At 46.5% G+C, this 14,218-nt stretch overlaps 1 protein-coding gene across 8 annotated transcripts in view; it reads right to left on the bottom strand.

The window, feature by feature from the left end:
• TRAF2 (TNF receptor associated factor 2) overlaps positions 1-12,394 on the bottom strand; it is a 1,562,837-nt gene extending 1,550,443 nt beyond the window's left edge. For 6 of the 8 annotated variants that reach the window (XM_069609762.1, XM_069609766.1, XM_069609767.1 and 3 more), the window contains exon 1: positions 12,304-12,389. The gene's annotated coding sequence lies outside the window, so the exon portion shown is untranslated. Of the gene's footprint in view, positions 1-12,303 lie in introns of all 8 variants that reach the window. The other 2 variants (XM_069609765.1, XM_069609764.1) reach the window with 2 other exon arrangements.
• Between the last annotated feature and the right edge of the window lie 1,824 nt (positions 12,395-14,218).

Raw genomic sequence — 14,218 nt, 5'->3', positions numbered from 1 at the left:
CACATTGGTTTTCCCGATTTACACATGCTAAGTGCGTCTGTTCAGGTTGTGAGCGTAAAACTCCTGTGTACCATGGCTCAGTGTTTGGCTTGTGGTATTGCTTGTTTTGTAAAACACTACAAAAAATGTGTGCTCGCCTAACTGCAAGAGTCGGGGGAATGTAGCGGAGCATTGCTTTTCTCAAAATGCATAGAAGCCATTGCCGTACCAAGCCAACCATGTCCAGCACATACATTTTTTTCGGTCATTTTCCCGCTTTTCCCCCAATCTATGGCAGTTTCCCCTACCTAGTTGTTGCCTGACCTACGCAAATCACCCCTTCCTAAACTTGGAATTTTGTCTACTTTTCAGAAATATATGCCTTTCTGTCCTCCAAATCGGCTTTCCTACCCTTTTCTTCCATTCCGTCCATGCATGTCCAATTGGCAAAAATGGCCAAAATCGCCTACCTCTCACAAAATGGTTGATAACCACATCAAAATATTTTTTTTCCGTTTCCACTCAACCTGTTCTTGAAAGCCAGGAAAATGGGGAATTCAGCACAGCAAACCATTCGTTCCTAGCTCTTACAAGGAAAAAAACACAGGCTACTTTGTACATCAGTTTATTGGCCTTTTTTGAAAAAACCCAAAATGTTCCCCCTTTTTGGTTATTTTCTCTCACCCCCCTGCAGCAACCTAGGATTCCTGGGTGGCGTTACGACCACCTACATGTGGGGAAAAAAAGGAGCCAAATTTGGCCGAGATATCTCATGTAACAAAAAACTTACAAGCCATTGAATGGCCACATACCGAAATCACCAAAAAAGGCTGTGGCACTGGGGAGAAATACCCATGGCACTTAAAGGGTTAAAGATTCTTTTGAAAATAAATAAATATTACATTTTATCAACCAGCCTGGTTCATGGTCTATAGTGACCCGGGGTATTTGAAAAGGGGGTGTGATATGAGTGGTGTACCATCTCAATATTGAAACTAACATAAAAACATAAGCATTTCAATTGCGTGCTGCATACTAGGCCGAGACTAAGATGTGCATCGCCTGATTGAAATCCTTAACACTATCTATCAGCAGATCCTCCAGACCCCCCTCCCCCTTTGGCCCCTGTCCAGCCTCTCTTCTGAAAGAAATATTCTCCTCCACATGTGCAGGCGAACAAGCAAGGTCCATGCTAAATGACTCCCTCAACTCTTGCATGTTTTGAAAAGACATCTCTCGACCCCTTTGAGCCTAAGAATTAGAAGTCAATTTCCAACACCTGATTCTTAGCGAAACTCAGACTGCACTGCATACTCTCAGCTCAACCAAACAGCCTACTCGACCCGCTCAATCAGGCTTCAGGCCACGTCATGGAACAGAAACCACCCTGATCTCGATCTGGGATGATCTCAAGTTATCAGCAGACTCAGGGTTGTGCAGCACTGTTATCCTTGATTTGTCAGCAGCCTGTGACACCGTTAACCATTCTATCCTCCTTGACCGACTCCACTCTCTAGGAAGCCGAGGCTCAGCACTCGGATGGATTGCCTCGTTCCTCAACGACAGGAAACAAATCACTTACCTCTACCATTTTCTCTCAATTGTGAACACTGGAGAACCACAAGGCGCCTGCCTTTGCTCTCCTTTTCAACTTCTATCTGACCACTCTAGCAGGGATCATTCGCGCGCACAACCTCACCTGCTACAACTACACTGACGATACCCAAATTATCCTGAAAATTCCCAAAACAAGCATCAACCCACAACCCGACCTAGAAGCTTGCCTCAGAGATATTGACCGATGGATGGCAAGAAACCACCTCCTTCAGAGCCCAGATAAAAAAACGGAGATCATGGTGTGCGGCAACACTGCCCTTCTCCCGCAACCACTCCAATGGCCCCGCTCCCTTGGGATCCCAACTTCGAAATAGGCAAAACCCTTGGCTGCACTATGGATTCGGGCTTCACTCTATCACATCAGATCAATAACATATCAAAATCCTGTCACTACCACCTCAAACTCCTAAGACGCATTTTCCGTTACCTCACCTACCCCAACAGACTTTTCGCTATTATGTCCATTGATATGTCGAGAGTAGATTATGCCAACTACTTATACCTGGATGCTCCGGAATACCAACTTAAACTCCAAAGAGCCCAAAACACTGCTGCTAGATTCCTTCTTGCTTTGGAACACAGGGATCACGTCTCCCCCGCTCTTCACACCCTTCACTGGCTGGCTCCCTGTGGGACAAAGGGCCACTTTCAAAATCCTACCCATTACCCACCGAGCAGTGCACAAGACCGGCCCAGCATACCTACAAGAGAAGGTTACACCCTACCACCCATCTCGCACTCTAAGGTCAAGCACTGCCCTCTTACTAGTGATTCCAGCCTCCAATTCAACCAGGATTAGAGGGTCCGCCTACTCAACCTTGGCTCCAACTCTGTGGAACTCACTCCCTCCTCTCATTCGACACAACCAAGACTGCATGGCCTTCCGTAAAACTCTAAAAACCTGGCTTTTTCAGTAAACCATGATTAGGGCCGTCTAGGGTCACTGAAACCCACCAAAATCTACAATCATGAGTTCAATGCTATTAAATTTGAAAGCAATTACATCCAGCCAACAAGTATTCCTAGGGATACTGAGGGAAGAGACCACAGAAACTGACCAATACGACATCAAGGCGGAATTAAGAACTGTAATGCAACAGTTGGCAGCCTTAATGTCCTGCAAGCTCTAGGATATGCATCTGCTGACTCTGCTTCCCAATTCTACCACACAGGCCTAGCAGCCTCTCATTCCATCAAGTTGATCATACCCATTAGCTCCTGACCTATAACCAGTATCCTGCCAAGACCTACCTTGTAACCCACCATACACTACAACCAGGGACTAGGAAAATGGCCTCCCTGACACATAGTGCCGAGCCTAAGAATAATGACCCTCTGACGTGCAAATCCTAACTTACTCCGGTCCGACCTGTGAATCGATCTCAGAGTATCACTACAGCGAAACATGAGGATGACCGCTGCCAGCTCATCCAGACCCAGAAAGTAACCAGGAACAGTAGGCTCTTAAGAGTAAATCATCCACTTCAGACACTCGCCTCTCCCACCACTATGCTCACTCTCCACTTTACACCAACAAACAATAGAGTGCAGCTATATCCATCTATCAATTTTTGGCCTAGCTGCACACATACGAGCTATCCAACAACCTGTTAGAACACAGCTATACCCCATGGAGAAGAAAAAAAAAAATACACTTATCGGCCTAGCTGCACACAAACATCCTACACAGGCCTAATGCCGCCAGAATGCAGTGTCAGAGACAAACCACCTGACTGACTACATTCGACTGATCTCTCACTACCAACACACCTAGTGTTAGGGTGTAGCCACCATCACACAAATCACACTGGCTGCACACATAGTAAGTGCACCCATGCACTGTTTTCTACCCTTCTCACTTGACTGCCTGGACTACGGCCCCCAAGGGCGTTCAACCCACAAGCGCTTTGAGGTCATCCCAATGATATATAAGGCGCTATATAAATGTAAATAACATACGTTGTACACTACAGCTAGTGGTTGCTTTGCTCTTGAATGGCAAAACTACTTGAAGTTGAAACCAATAACCTCTTCTAATCTCAGTCTATCTGGATAAATACACTTTCTTAGTAGCTTCTAAATTGCATCTGCTAACCATGCTAGTACTTGTAGCTTCTAATTGGTCTCCTGTTTCCATGATTAACTACCTTACAGAATACAAATGTGCTCAATCTAAGTCCTCTTTCTATGCTGGATTAGGTGCTCCTTTTTCATACAATCAGTGTCCTGCATTTATACTTAAGCCTTTAGACCTTCGGTGATACTGCTATTGATAAAGATTGTTCTGCCTATACTAGACCACGTGTAATCTTGTCGTGGACTGCTAACGTTGCCCTTGAAATGTGGTTTATTATTCCGTCTACAGCAGAGGGTAAGGTGACTGAAAGGGAGAACTCCTGCTTACTTTGAACGCTGCAAGTCAGCATTTCAAGCTATGGGTTATGCTCGTGACAAAGGGGGCAGGGGGGATTGGGCATGACCATATATTCTGGAGTACTTCATTTCTCTGGTACGGTGGAGGGAATAGTGTCTGTGACCTGGGTCCCAAAAGTGCTTGAAATGGCCCTGGTTGTGGTTGCTTTAGTAACCAGAACTGGCAAGTTTCTCGAGTTCTTTTTTTGCTTTTGAGCCATAATTTAGGGCATCTTAACACTAATATATATATATATATATATATATATATATACATACACACATATATATATATATATATATATATATATATACACATACACACACATACACGCGGGCACACACACACACACACACACACACACACAGCGTGTCTGCACTCGTGCTCTGTCTCGTAAGAAGCCCCAAACACAGGAAAGTAAAAAAGGTAGTTTATTCATTAAAAGGTAGTTTATTAATTAAACACAATAGCATCCGCAGCAGAGGCTGCACGTAATGCGTTTCGCCGCCTTCATCATTTTATATATATATATATATATATATATATATATATATATATATACACATATACATACAAACACACACACACTTGGAAGGGTGAACTCAAACTAACATATGCATTTCCAGGGTTTAATGACATGAGTTGGGGATGGAAGGATAGCAAGACAACGCATAGCAACACAGGTTCAAATCCCGGTCTCGCTCTTAGAAACCTCTCCGGTATTAAGCATGTTATAATAGTGCTGGCATGTAAACGTCCTCTGATAAGAAATCAGAGCTGAAAGCAAATTATCATTAAAATGCTTCTTTCCTGTTTGACTAGCAATGTTTCTTTTTGAAAGTTAAATGGTTCAGCAAAAGCATGATACAGTCACAGGTACCTTCTTTGCCAAAACATTTGCAAATCTGTATATGGGGTGGTGGGAGCAGGGCTCAAAATGTGCTTGGCCAGTACAGAATTGTTTACTGTGGGAACCTGGAGGGGCAAGTAGCTTGCAACTTGAAATTACTCCCTGGTAGGTGGAGAACATTGCATGGGTCCCAGCCAAATTGAAATATATGTTGTTCACAGGATGCAATACCTTGATTATCCTTTGCTGGTATGGAGTGGCACAAACAAATTGCTAGAACATGCATGGGATGAAATGCTACTGCTCTGCAGAAGTACAGGGATGAGTAGTGACTGAACCGCTTTCTCAGCCCCCACCCTACTACTAAACCAGCAGTGATCCCAATCATAAAAGTGAAGCAGGTGCAACCAAGATGCACCTCCTTCGCATCTTGGTAGCGAAGGATGAGAGCAGGCCATAGCTGCAGGAGGGATGCGATCTAATAACAGTAGCAACCCAAACAGCTTAGTACAGTGGATCCAAAATAAAGACATATCCAATCAAGATACTACAAAAATAGGAACGTTAATAAAACAATAAGCAGGGGTGGTTAGGCAAAATACTTCAGCTACTACTTTTCGAGGGCTGTATGACCACTGCTTTAAGGTGCTCGCGACACTACTGACCTTTGCATTGCAGTTAGCACGCAAAAACGAGTACTTCCCTAAACATGCACGGCCGTTACTGATAAGCCTGTCTCCCCCGACCAGTTATGCCATTTACAGCCCCGTAGGAAAATCTATTGCAGATAACGCTATTAAAAGCACCCGCGAACATGCGTTTCTCCCTTGCGGACCCTTCCTGTACTAACGAATCTGCGCTTGGATGCATAACAGTTATTCCTGCCTGCCTCAGCATATGTTTACTTAAGTTGACCACAAACACCCATTAGCCTTTCTTGCATGTTCTGAGACTCCGTTTTAGACGGACTATCTACTCATCCACTAACAACTGGCCCATTTACTCCTGCCTGCCCAAGTAAAAACCCGTACTTAGGCAGCCTGTGTCAGCAAAATTGTATCTAGATAAAATTGCATCTGTATTTAGTAAAATTGCATCTAGATAGCCCATTTTAGTAAACTGTATTTAGGTTGCCTGTGTCAGCAAAATTGTATCTAGACAGCCTGCTTTCAGTAAAATTGCATCTAGGTGGCCCACTTTAGTAAGTTGTATTTAGGCTGCCTGTGTCAGCTAAATTGTATCTAGATAAAATTGCATCTGCCTTTAGTAAAATTGCATCTAGTTAGCCTATTTTAGTAAACTGTATTTAGGCTGCCTGTGTCAGCAAAATTGCATCTAGATAGCAAAGTTTTGAGTTTTGAGCAAAATTGCATCTAGGCTACCTGTTCCAGCATAATTACACTCAGGTTGCCTGTTTTTAGTAAAACCGTATCTAGATGCTTGCTTCAGCAATACTGGATCTAGATAGCCTGTGCTAGTAAAATTGTATCTGGGCTGCCTGTAACCCTTACCTACCCATACATGCCTGTCCTAGCTAAATTGCATTTAGGTGGCCGTATCTGTTCACTAGCCACCAGCCCACCTACCCATGCCTGCTTTAGTAAAACTGCATCTAGGCTGCCGGTAATTGTCCAATAGCTACCAATCTACCTATTCTTGCCTGTTTTTAGCTAAACTGCATCTAGGTCGCTTGTATATGCCCACCAGTTACAAGTCAATACTCACCCACTCTTGCCCACATTAGCAAACTTGCATTTAGGTTGTTTATACGCCCAATAGCTATGACAGCGCCTACCTATCTCCGCTTGCACCATCAAAGCTGCATTTAGGCTGCCAGCTCTGTAAGCTACCTACACTAGCACACTATGCATCTACCACTATTCTACACAATTCTACTCAGAACTATCCTCTATCTGACCACCCTTCAGAATATGAACCTAACCCAGCAACAGAACCAACTACCTCATGATAGGACACCGCAGGAACAAGCCAACATGGCCACTAAACCTTGTAGCCTTCAACAGCGAAACCTTAAACTATGCGCCAGACTCCCTAGAATCTATGAACCTTCATCTAAGGGCCAACTTGCTCCTAATCACAATAGGCACACAGCCACACCACCAACACTCCATCACATACATACAACATAGGGCAACACCGACTACAACTCAACAGTCGTATCTTCAGCGAATCCACCTCTCCCCCTAAATGCCAACACAAATGCCAGCCTCCCTCAGCCCCACCCACCCTACCTGGAATAAAAGGCGCCCTAATAAACGCCCGTTCTATGGTAGCCCATGCAACTGAAATAGCGGACATAATCCAAAATGAGAACTTAGATCTCCTGGCCATCACAGAATCCTGGCTTCATCCCACAGCAGGACCAGCCATTATGTTAGCCACCCCAGATAAATATACCCTTATATGCATGGATCGCACTAAGTCTAGAGGTGGCGACCTTGCCATAATCGTCAAAAATAACCTAGCCCTCAGACTCTCCCCACCCCACAATACCAACTCCTGTGAATTCCTCACAGCTAAACTGACCATAGCCAACAATCAAACCATCACCATCCACCTCATATACCGACCTCCAGGCCCCTTAGGTTCCTTTGAGGAAGACCTCATGAACTTACTATACAACAATTTAAAAAATTCTACTCAATGTCTCATCCTATGTGACTTCAACCTTGGATTCAATGACTTATGTGACCCGTATTGCCCTACAAATCAACAGCACTCTTGAGGAACTAGGATTTACCCAAAAGGTTACAGATCCTACCCACATCAAAGGTAGGACCCTCGATATAACTGACCAATCACTATTACCTCTATAATGCCTCAGCTATGGTCCGACCACTACATGGTATCCTTCACCCTAGAAGCCACCACACCCATGAATAATAGCATCCTAGCCCCCACCGCACCCACTAGAAATAAAAAAAACATTACCACTGAGAATCTTATCCCCCTCATTCTCCCTACCTTAAACGCCATCTCTGATCAGTCTGTCCCAGCCTCTATGGTAGAAAAATACAATGAAGTGATGCTTGCCTCCCTGGATACTATCGCACCTCTAAAAATTAGGAAGAGCAAACCCCGTCAACACCTAAATACCTGGTTCACACCCCTACTGAAAGACATCAGACAAAAGAAGCGCCTCAGCGAGAAAACCTAGAGATCAGACCCCTCAGACACTAATAAAAATAATGTGAAGAAACTAGCTACCCTTTACAAAAAAGAAATCGTCCTTGCGAAACAAACATCCTACAACACCCGCATCACCCAAGCCAAATCCAACACCAAAGAATTGTTCGCCATCCTAAAGGAGGTAGAATCCCTCATCCAAGCTCCCGACTCCTGCCTCAAGGATAGGAATTGGTGCACAAGCATTCAAAACTCCCTAGCCAACAAGATAACAATGCTTCAGACTAAGATCAACAACACAAAAGCCTCCATAACTGTCCCAAATATTGCCACCTCCAAGGCTAACATGAATTCACTACCAACTCTGAAATCCACCCTTTCCCCAACCTCACTAGACATCCCACCCTTCTACTTTCGTAAAGTCTCCACAAAAGAAGTCGAGAAAGTCATCCTCACTCTCAAACCTTCCAACTGCCAGGGCGACACATGTCCAGCCCAAATCATAAAAGACGCCGCCCGTGAACTCTCACCCTTCATCACTAAACTCATAAACGCTTCTTTCATGTTAGGCACCATACCCAACAACCTGAAAAATTCCTGGGTCCTCCGCCTCCTCAAAAAGCAAACCCTGGACCCCTCCATCCCAACAAATTACCGCCCCATAACCACTGTATCGTTCTTATTGAAAATCCTAGACAAAGTAGCTTATCTACAAATTCAGCACCACCTGGAACTTAACCATCTCCTAGGAGTTCGACCGTACGGCTTCAGACCACAGCACGGGACGGAGACTGCACTCCTAGACCTCAAGGCCCAAATAGATACACTAAGAGACAAAGGCACAACATCACTCCTACTACTCCTCGAGCTCTCTGCCGCATTTGATTTGGTAGACCATGCAATACTCTGCAATCCCCTGGTCACGGCAGCCCGCTTCTCCCATGAAGCTGTCGCATGGATCCAGTCCTTCTTAGACAATAGGACAACGCGAGTCTTCTCTCCTCTAGCAGCTGCAGACCCCGCACCCATTTCATGCAGCGTACCCCAAGGATCGTGCGTATCCCCTACCCTTTACAATATTTTCACGAAGCCCCTTTTCGATGATCTAGACGGTCTAGGTATCACCTACACTAATTATGCAGACGATACACAGATCCTCATCCCGTTGACGGGAGATTATGACAAGGATTTGGGCTTTGTAAATAGAATCTACCTCATCATCCAGACATGGATGGCTTCTCACGGTCTATGCCTGAATGATGACAAAACGGAACTCCTCATCCTAGGCACCCCCTCCAACATCAAAAATCTAGGCCCTAATTATGACTCCTTCATAATTGACAACAACATCATTACGGTGGCCAAAGTAGTCAAAACCCTGGGCTTCTACATAAACTCCACGCTTTCCTTCGGTAAACGAGTGCGTGCCATGGCCTCAGCCACCTCCTACTCCTGCAAGTTAATTAGAGCAGCCAAGCCTTTCCTCTCTCCTACTAACTGCGTCACACTAGCAAGAGCACTAATCCTGTCGAAACTTGATTATTGCAATGCCCTCTACATAGGCAGCAACAAACATCACCGACAAAAAACAGACACTTCAAAACAACGTCCTGAGAGCCGCCCTAAACTTCCCTAAAAACGGCCACATCGCAGACCTCAGGAGATCTACTAACTGGCTATTCACAAAAGACAAAATCCTCCTTAAAACAGCTTCCCTTACACATAAATGCCTTAACCAAGCAGCCCCGCAATATCTTATAGACAGATTCACTAGACAAACAGCCTCTCGCCCCTTAAGAAAAGCCAACTCTAACCTTTTACTAGTACCCAGATTCAAACTCACTAAATCTGGGGGTGAAGTAGCTTCGCTGTCAAAGCAGCACAATATTGGAACTCCCTTCCTCCTGCCCTAAGGGAAGATCTCCCCTACCGGCAATTCAGATCTAATCTGATCCAACGGCTAAAAGAACATGATACCTAACCTCACCTTACTGACATCTAGGATCTCATGTATATTCTATACATCTGTTCTGCCTTACTTATATGTTACCTCTGTCTTATTGTAAATGAACTGTATATACTTTGTGACTCCTGACTTCACATGCCTACAGCATTTTAACCGTAGCTGTACCCCTATGTTTTAACCTGTAACCTAAGTTGAACAATCCTCTTATTCCCTTCGAGCTCGAATACCCCTGGGTCTGGTGCGCTATATTAATAAATAAACAAACAAACAAAACAAATAGTTAACATTCAAGGATATGTTCTCAAAAAGGTAAAGAAAGAGGGATTAAAAGACACTATGGTCATTTAAGGTGGACAGGGGGGACAGGGCCTCTTAGGTTTTTGTCGTTGGCGCTCCAAAGTGTTCCGCCAGGTTTTTCAGGATGGAATTAGAAGTCTGGGCACTCCTGGCACCAGCCGGTGTCCAGTCGGAGAGTGGGATGGAGGGGCGGCAGCACCAGGTTCAACCATGCAGGGCTATACCGCAGCGGTAATGGATTGATAACACAGCAGGTGATGTTGAGTTGGCAGAGCTCAAAGACTTGTCAGCCTTCGGTACAGAGAAGTGGAGACTGGCCTTCAGCAGCTACTGAGCTTGGCTGGCTCCACACTGTACAGAGTGCTGCAATTGCTTGGCGCTTGAAGAAACTGGTGGCCAGGCTGCCGTATCGAGTTGACACTAGAAAACGCAGCTGGTCTCAGATGAGGAGACAGCAGAAGTTCGGCATCGAGCACAACTCTGAGATATGGCAGCGGTCGAGCATGGAGGTCGTAGATTACTCCGGCAATTTTTCTGCAACAGCTCGAACGGCAACAGGGGTACCCAAACCTGCGCAAAAGCACTCCAGAAACCTAGGGAGAGCAAGGGTCACTTCTTTGGTTTTGTGGTTGCTGAGAGACCCAGTACAGGATCTCGGGGCAATGTAAGTCCAGGAAGGGTTGAAGAGCACACTTGCAGGATTCTGATCTCCAATACCATACCACCTTTTCTCATCAACGAATAACTCACCTTGCACCACGATTTTAACCCCTGAAGTGCTAAAGGCGAGTATGTTCATCCTGAATTCCCATAAGGAATCATTGTAGGCTGTGCCCACTCCTGTAGTTAAGTGGCTACTAGTTTTCTACGCTCCACTGCACCATCCTTCCTCCACCCAACATCTGTGTCTGCCTTCTCCTCCCTTGACCTCACCCAACCAAACCACACTCCCCAGGTCACACTGCCTTCTTTTATCCTCCCCTGTCCCTGCCATTGGCTGCCCCAGTTATCTGTTTAACCGAGTCAACCGCTGGCTTTCTTTCTCCCATGGGACAGGTTAATATTGCCAAAACACATAACAGGTCTCAAGCCCCTCGCCCCTTTCATCTAGGTGTCCACCAATGTTTGGAAATAACATCCCACTGAAAATAAATTCATTTCTGGAGTTAGTTCCCCACCCGCCTTTAGTCCCCCTAAATCTATGAAACTTAACCAACGGACCATTTATTTACTAAATAAGATACCTTATGAGGTAAAAAAAAAGATTTTATTTTTACACACTAGGCGCAGGTCAATAAACCCCAAAACATTGTTTGGCGGAATTTGACTGGTCATTTTAGGGAAGAATGTCTGTTTTGGATTACAAGTTCGACATTGTCAGAGAAAAAGTTCTGTATCTTTTCTAATCTTTTTAACCACAACGAAGAAGCAATTAGCTTTCCGAAATGCTAAAACCTACTCAGTGTAACATAGGTGGTATTCAGTGTGGGGATTCTACAGTCACCAATTAGAAAATGATGGTAGAGAATCTGGAACGCAGACTAATACTTTATATAGCTAAGCTACAACAAAGAAACGGGGAGCTATAGCTGACATGCAAAATGACGTAGGTGCAAATCTTCAAATATACGGACACAAGTCACCCAGAGAAAAAAACTAAGAAGGAGGACACTGTCAGGAGAAGAAAACTGTACACATAAAATCTAGTCAAGATGCCCTAACCAGGAAGAGGTTAATGATTCGGGTAGGTTCCGCTGCTTCCTACTAGAACAATGAATTGTGTGCTATAGCAGAGAGGATGACACGCTGTGACTAGGCAAACGGTGTTCTTGGGAAATCCCCACAGCTAGGTGCCAAGAAAGAACGATGTTACGAGAACATGCTGGCTCAGTGGGGAAGAAACAACGCCGCACCCCTAAAGGGACATTCTCACCTCAAGCGCATGTCCTATACCATACCTTTGATGCCACCCCCTCCCCAACTCCCCAACAGCCGTTGAACAGCGTCCTTGCGAGAACACCAACCAGCACTTACCCGCAAGATAGCGACTAGTTCCCATCCGAGAAAAGGACCATAGCAACGGCCTGCCCACTCTTCCTCACGTGCTCTGTGATGTCATCCGTATGATTTCCGCCGGAGCAATGAAGCGGTTCCGGGGCACTTTCAGTGCTTGGGATGCAGCAGGAAGCGGCTGCTGGTGCCGTGCAAGTGCACTGATGCCTTTGGCTTGTAGTGGTTGGGGTGGACATTTTATTTTGAATACCGAGAACGTTTCTACGAGATCCTGGAGCGTCAGACTTCGTCTTGTCTGGGCAAGGCTCTGGCTGCCAGGCTGCAGGGGCAGCTGCAATCCGTGTGCTCTTGGCTGGCTGCAAATTCAATTAGCATTTTCTTCCGAGATACCGGGAAGCGGGAAATTACATTTATTTTAAAAATCACGTTGAGCTATTCATCATGAAAGGTTTGGAGGGCTAAGAAAGGTAACAGGGAGACTGGATGGTGGTGTTTAACTGACCAAAGGGGGCTAATAGAGTAATTTAATCTTTCATGCGGGTGTGTTTGGGATGGATGGTTTTAGAGGGGTCGACTGGGGCTGAGCATCTGTTGCAAGGGGAAGGGGCAGCTTGCTATAGAGGGAGGATGGGGCATTATGGTATTGGTCTAGACTAGAGGGAGGGATGGGGCATCTTGGTGGGGCCTGAATGGTTGGATAGGGCACGCTGGTGTAGTAGGTCTGGTGGGATGGGGCACATTGGTGTGGGTCTGGGGGAGGGATGGGGCACATGGGTATGTTTCCGGAGGGAGAGATGGGGCACAGTGGGTCTGGAGGGTGGCATGGGTCATCTAGGTGTGGGTTGGGAGGGGCATCTTTGTGTGGCTTTGGATGGGGGCACATTGTGGGACTGGGGGGTGGTTCATCTAGGTGTAGGTCTGGAGGGCAGGATGGGGGCATCTTGCTGTGTGAATGGAGGGATGGTGGCATCTTGGTGGGGCCTGCAATGCATAGGGGCACATTGGTGTTAGTCTTGTGGCACATTGATGTGGGGGCTGGGCACATTGGTTTGGGTTTGATGCGAGGGACGGGGACATTGGTCTGGGAGGGATGGCCGCATATTGGAGTGGGTCTGGAAGAAGAGGATGGGGAACATTGGTCTGGGGCATACTAGGATGGGTGGTTTTAGAGGGGGTTGGCTGGGGCTATCTGCGTGTGATTCAGGATCGGCACATGGGCATCTGTTGCAAGGGGAAGGGGCATCTTGCTATGTGTAGGGAGGATGGGGCATTATGGAATTGGTATAGAGGGAGGGGTGGGGCATCTTGGTGGGGTCTGAATGGATGGATAGGGGCACGCTGGTGTTGGTCTGGCAGAAGGGGCAATTTGGTGTAGGGCTGGAGGGAGGGATAGGAACATGGTGTGGGTCTGAGCGGAGGGATAGGGACAGTAGTGTGGGTTTGGGGTACATTGGTCGGGGGAGGGATGGGGCTCAGTGTGTCTGGAGGGTGTTATGGGTTATCTAGGGTTGGGAGGGTGGGATGGGGCATCTTCGTGTGGCTCTGGAGGGAGGGTGTGGGGGCACATTGGTGTGGGTTTGATTGGAGGGATGGGGCACATTGGTGTGGGTTTAGGGGGAGGGATGGGGGGGTGGGGGGGACATGGGTGTGGGTCTGGAGGGAGAAATGGGGCACAGTGGGTCTGGAGGGTGGCATGGTCATCTAGGTGTGGGTTGGGAGGGTGGGATGGGGCATATTGGTGTGGCTCTGGAGGGAGTTGGTGGAGGCACATTCGTGTGGGTTTGATGGGAGGGATGCCTCTCCTGCACCTGGCCATGCTGTGTGTGCCGGCGCAGGATGGCCATGGAGCACGGGCCTAGCGACCATGTGGGCTTTGGCCGCAGGTCGGGACAGCGCATACTCTGCTGCGCCAGAGGCACAGGGCTGGGGAATACCC

The sequence above is a fragment of the Ambystoma mexicanum genome, chromosome 8 (genome assembly GCF_040938575.1).
Source record: "Ambystoma mexicanum isolate Mex_15411 chromosome 8, UKY_AmexF1_1, whole genome shotgun sequence".
Taxonomy (NCBI): domain Eukaryota; kingdom Metazoa; phylum Chordata; class Amphibia; order Caudata; family Ambystomatidae; genus Ambystoma; species Ambystoma mexicanum.
The sequence above is the reverse complement of the archived record's forward strand: the minus strand, read 5'-3'. Positions and strand labels throughout refer to the sequence as shown.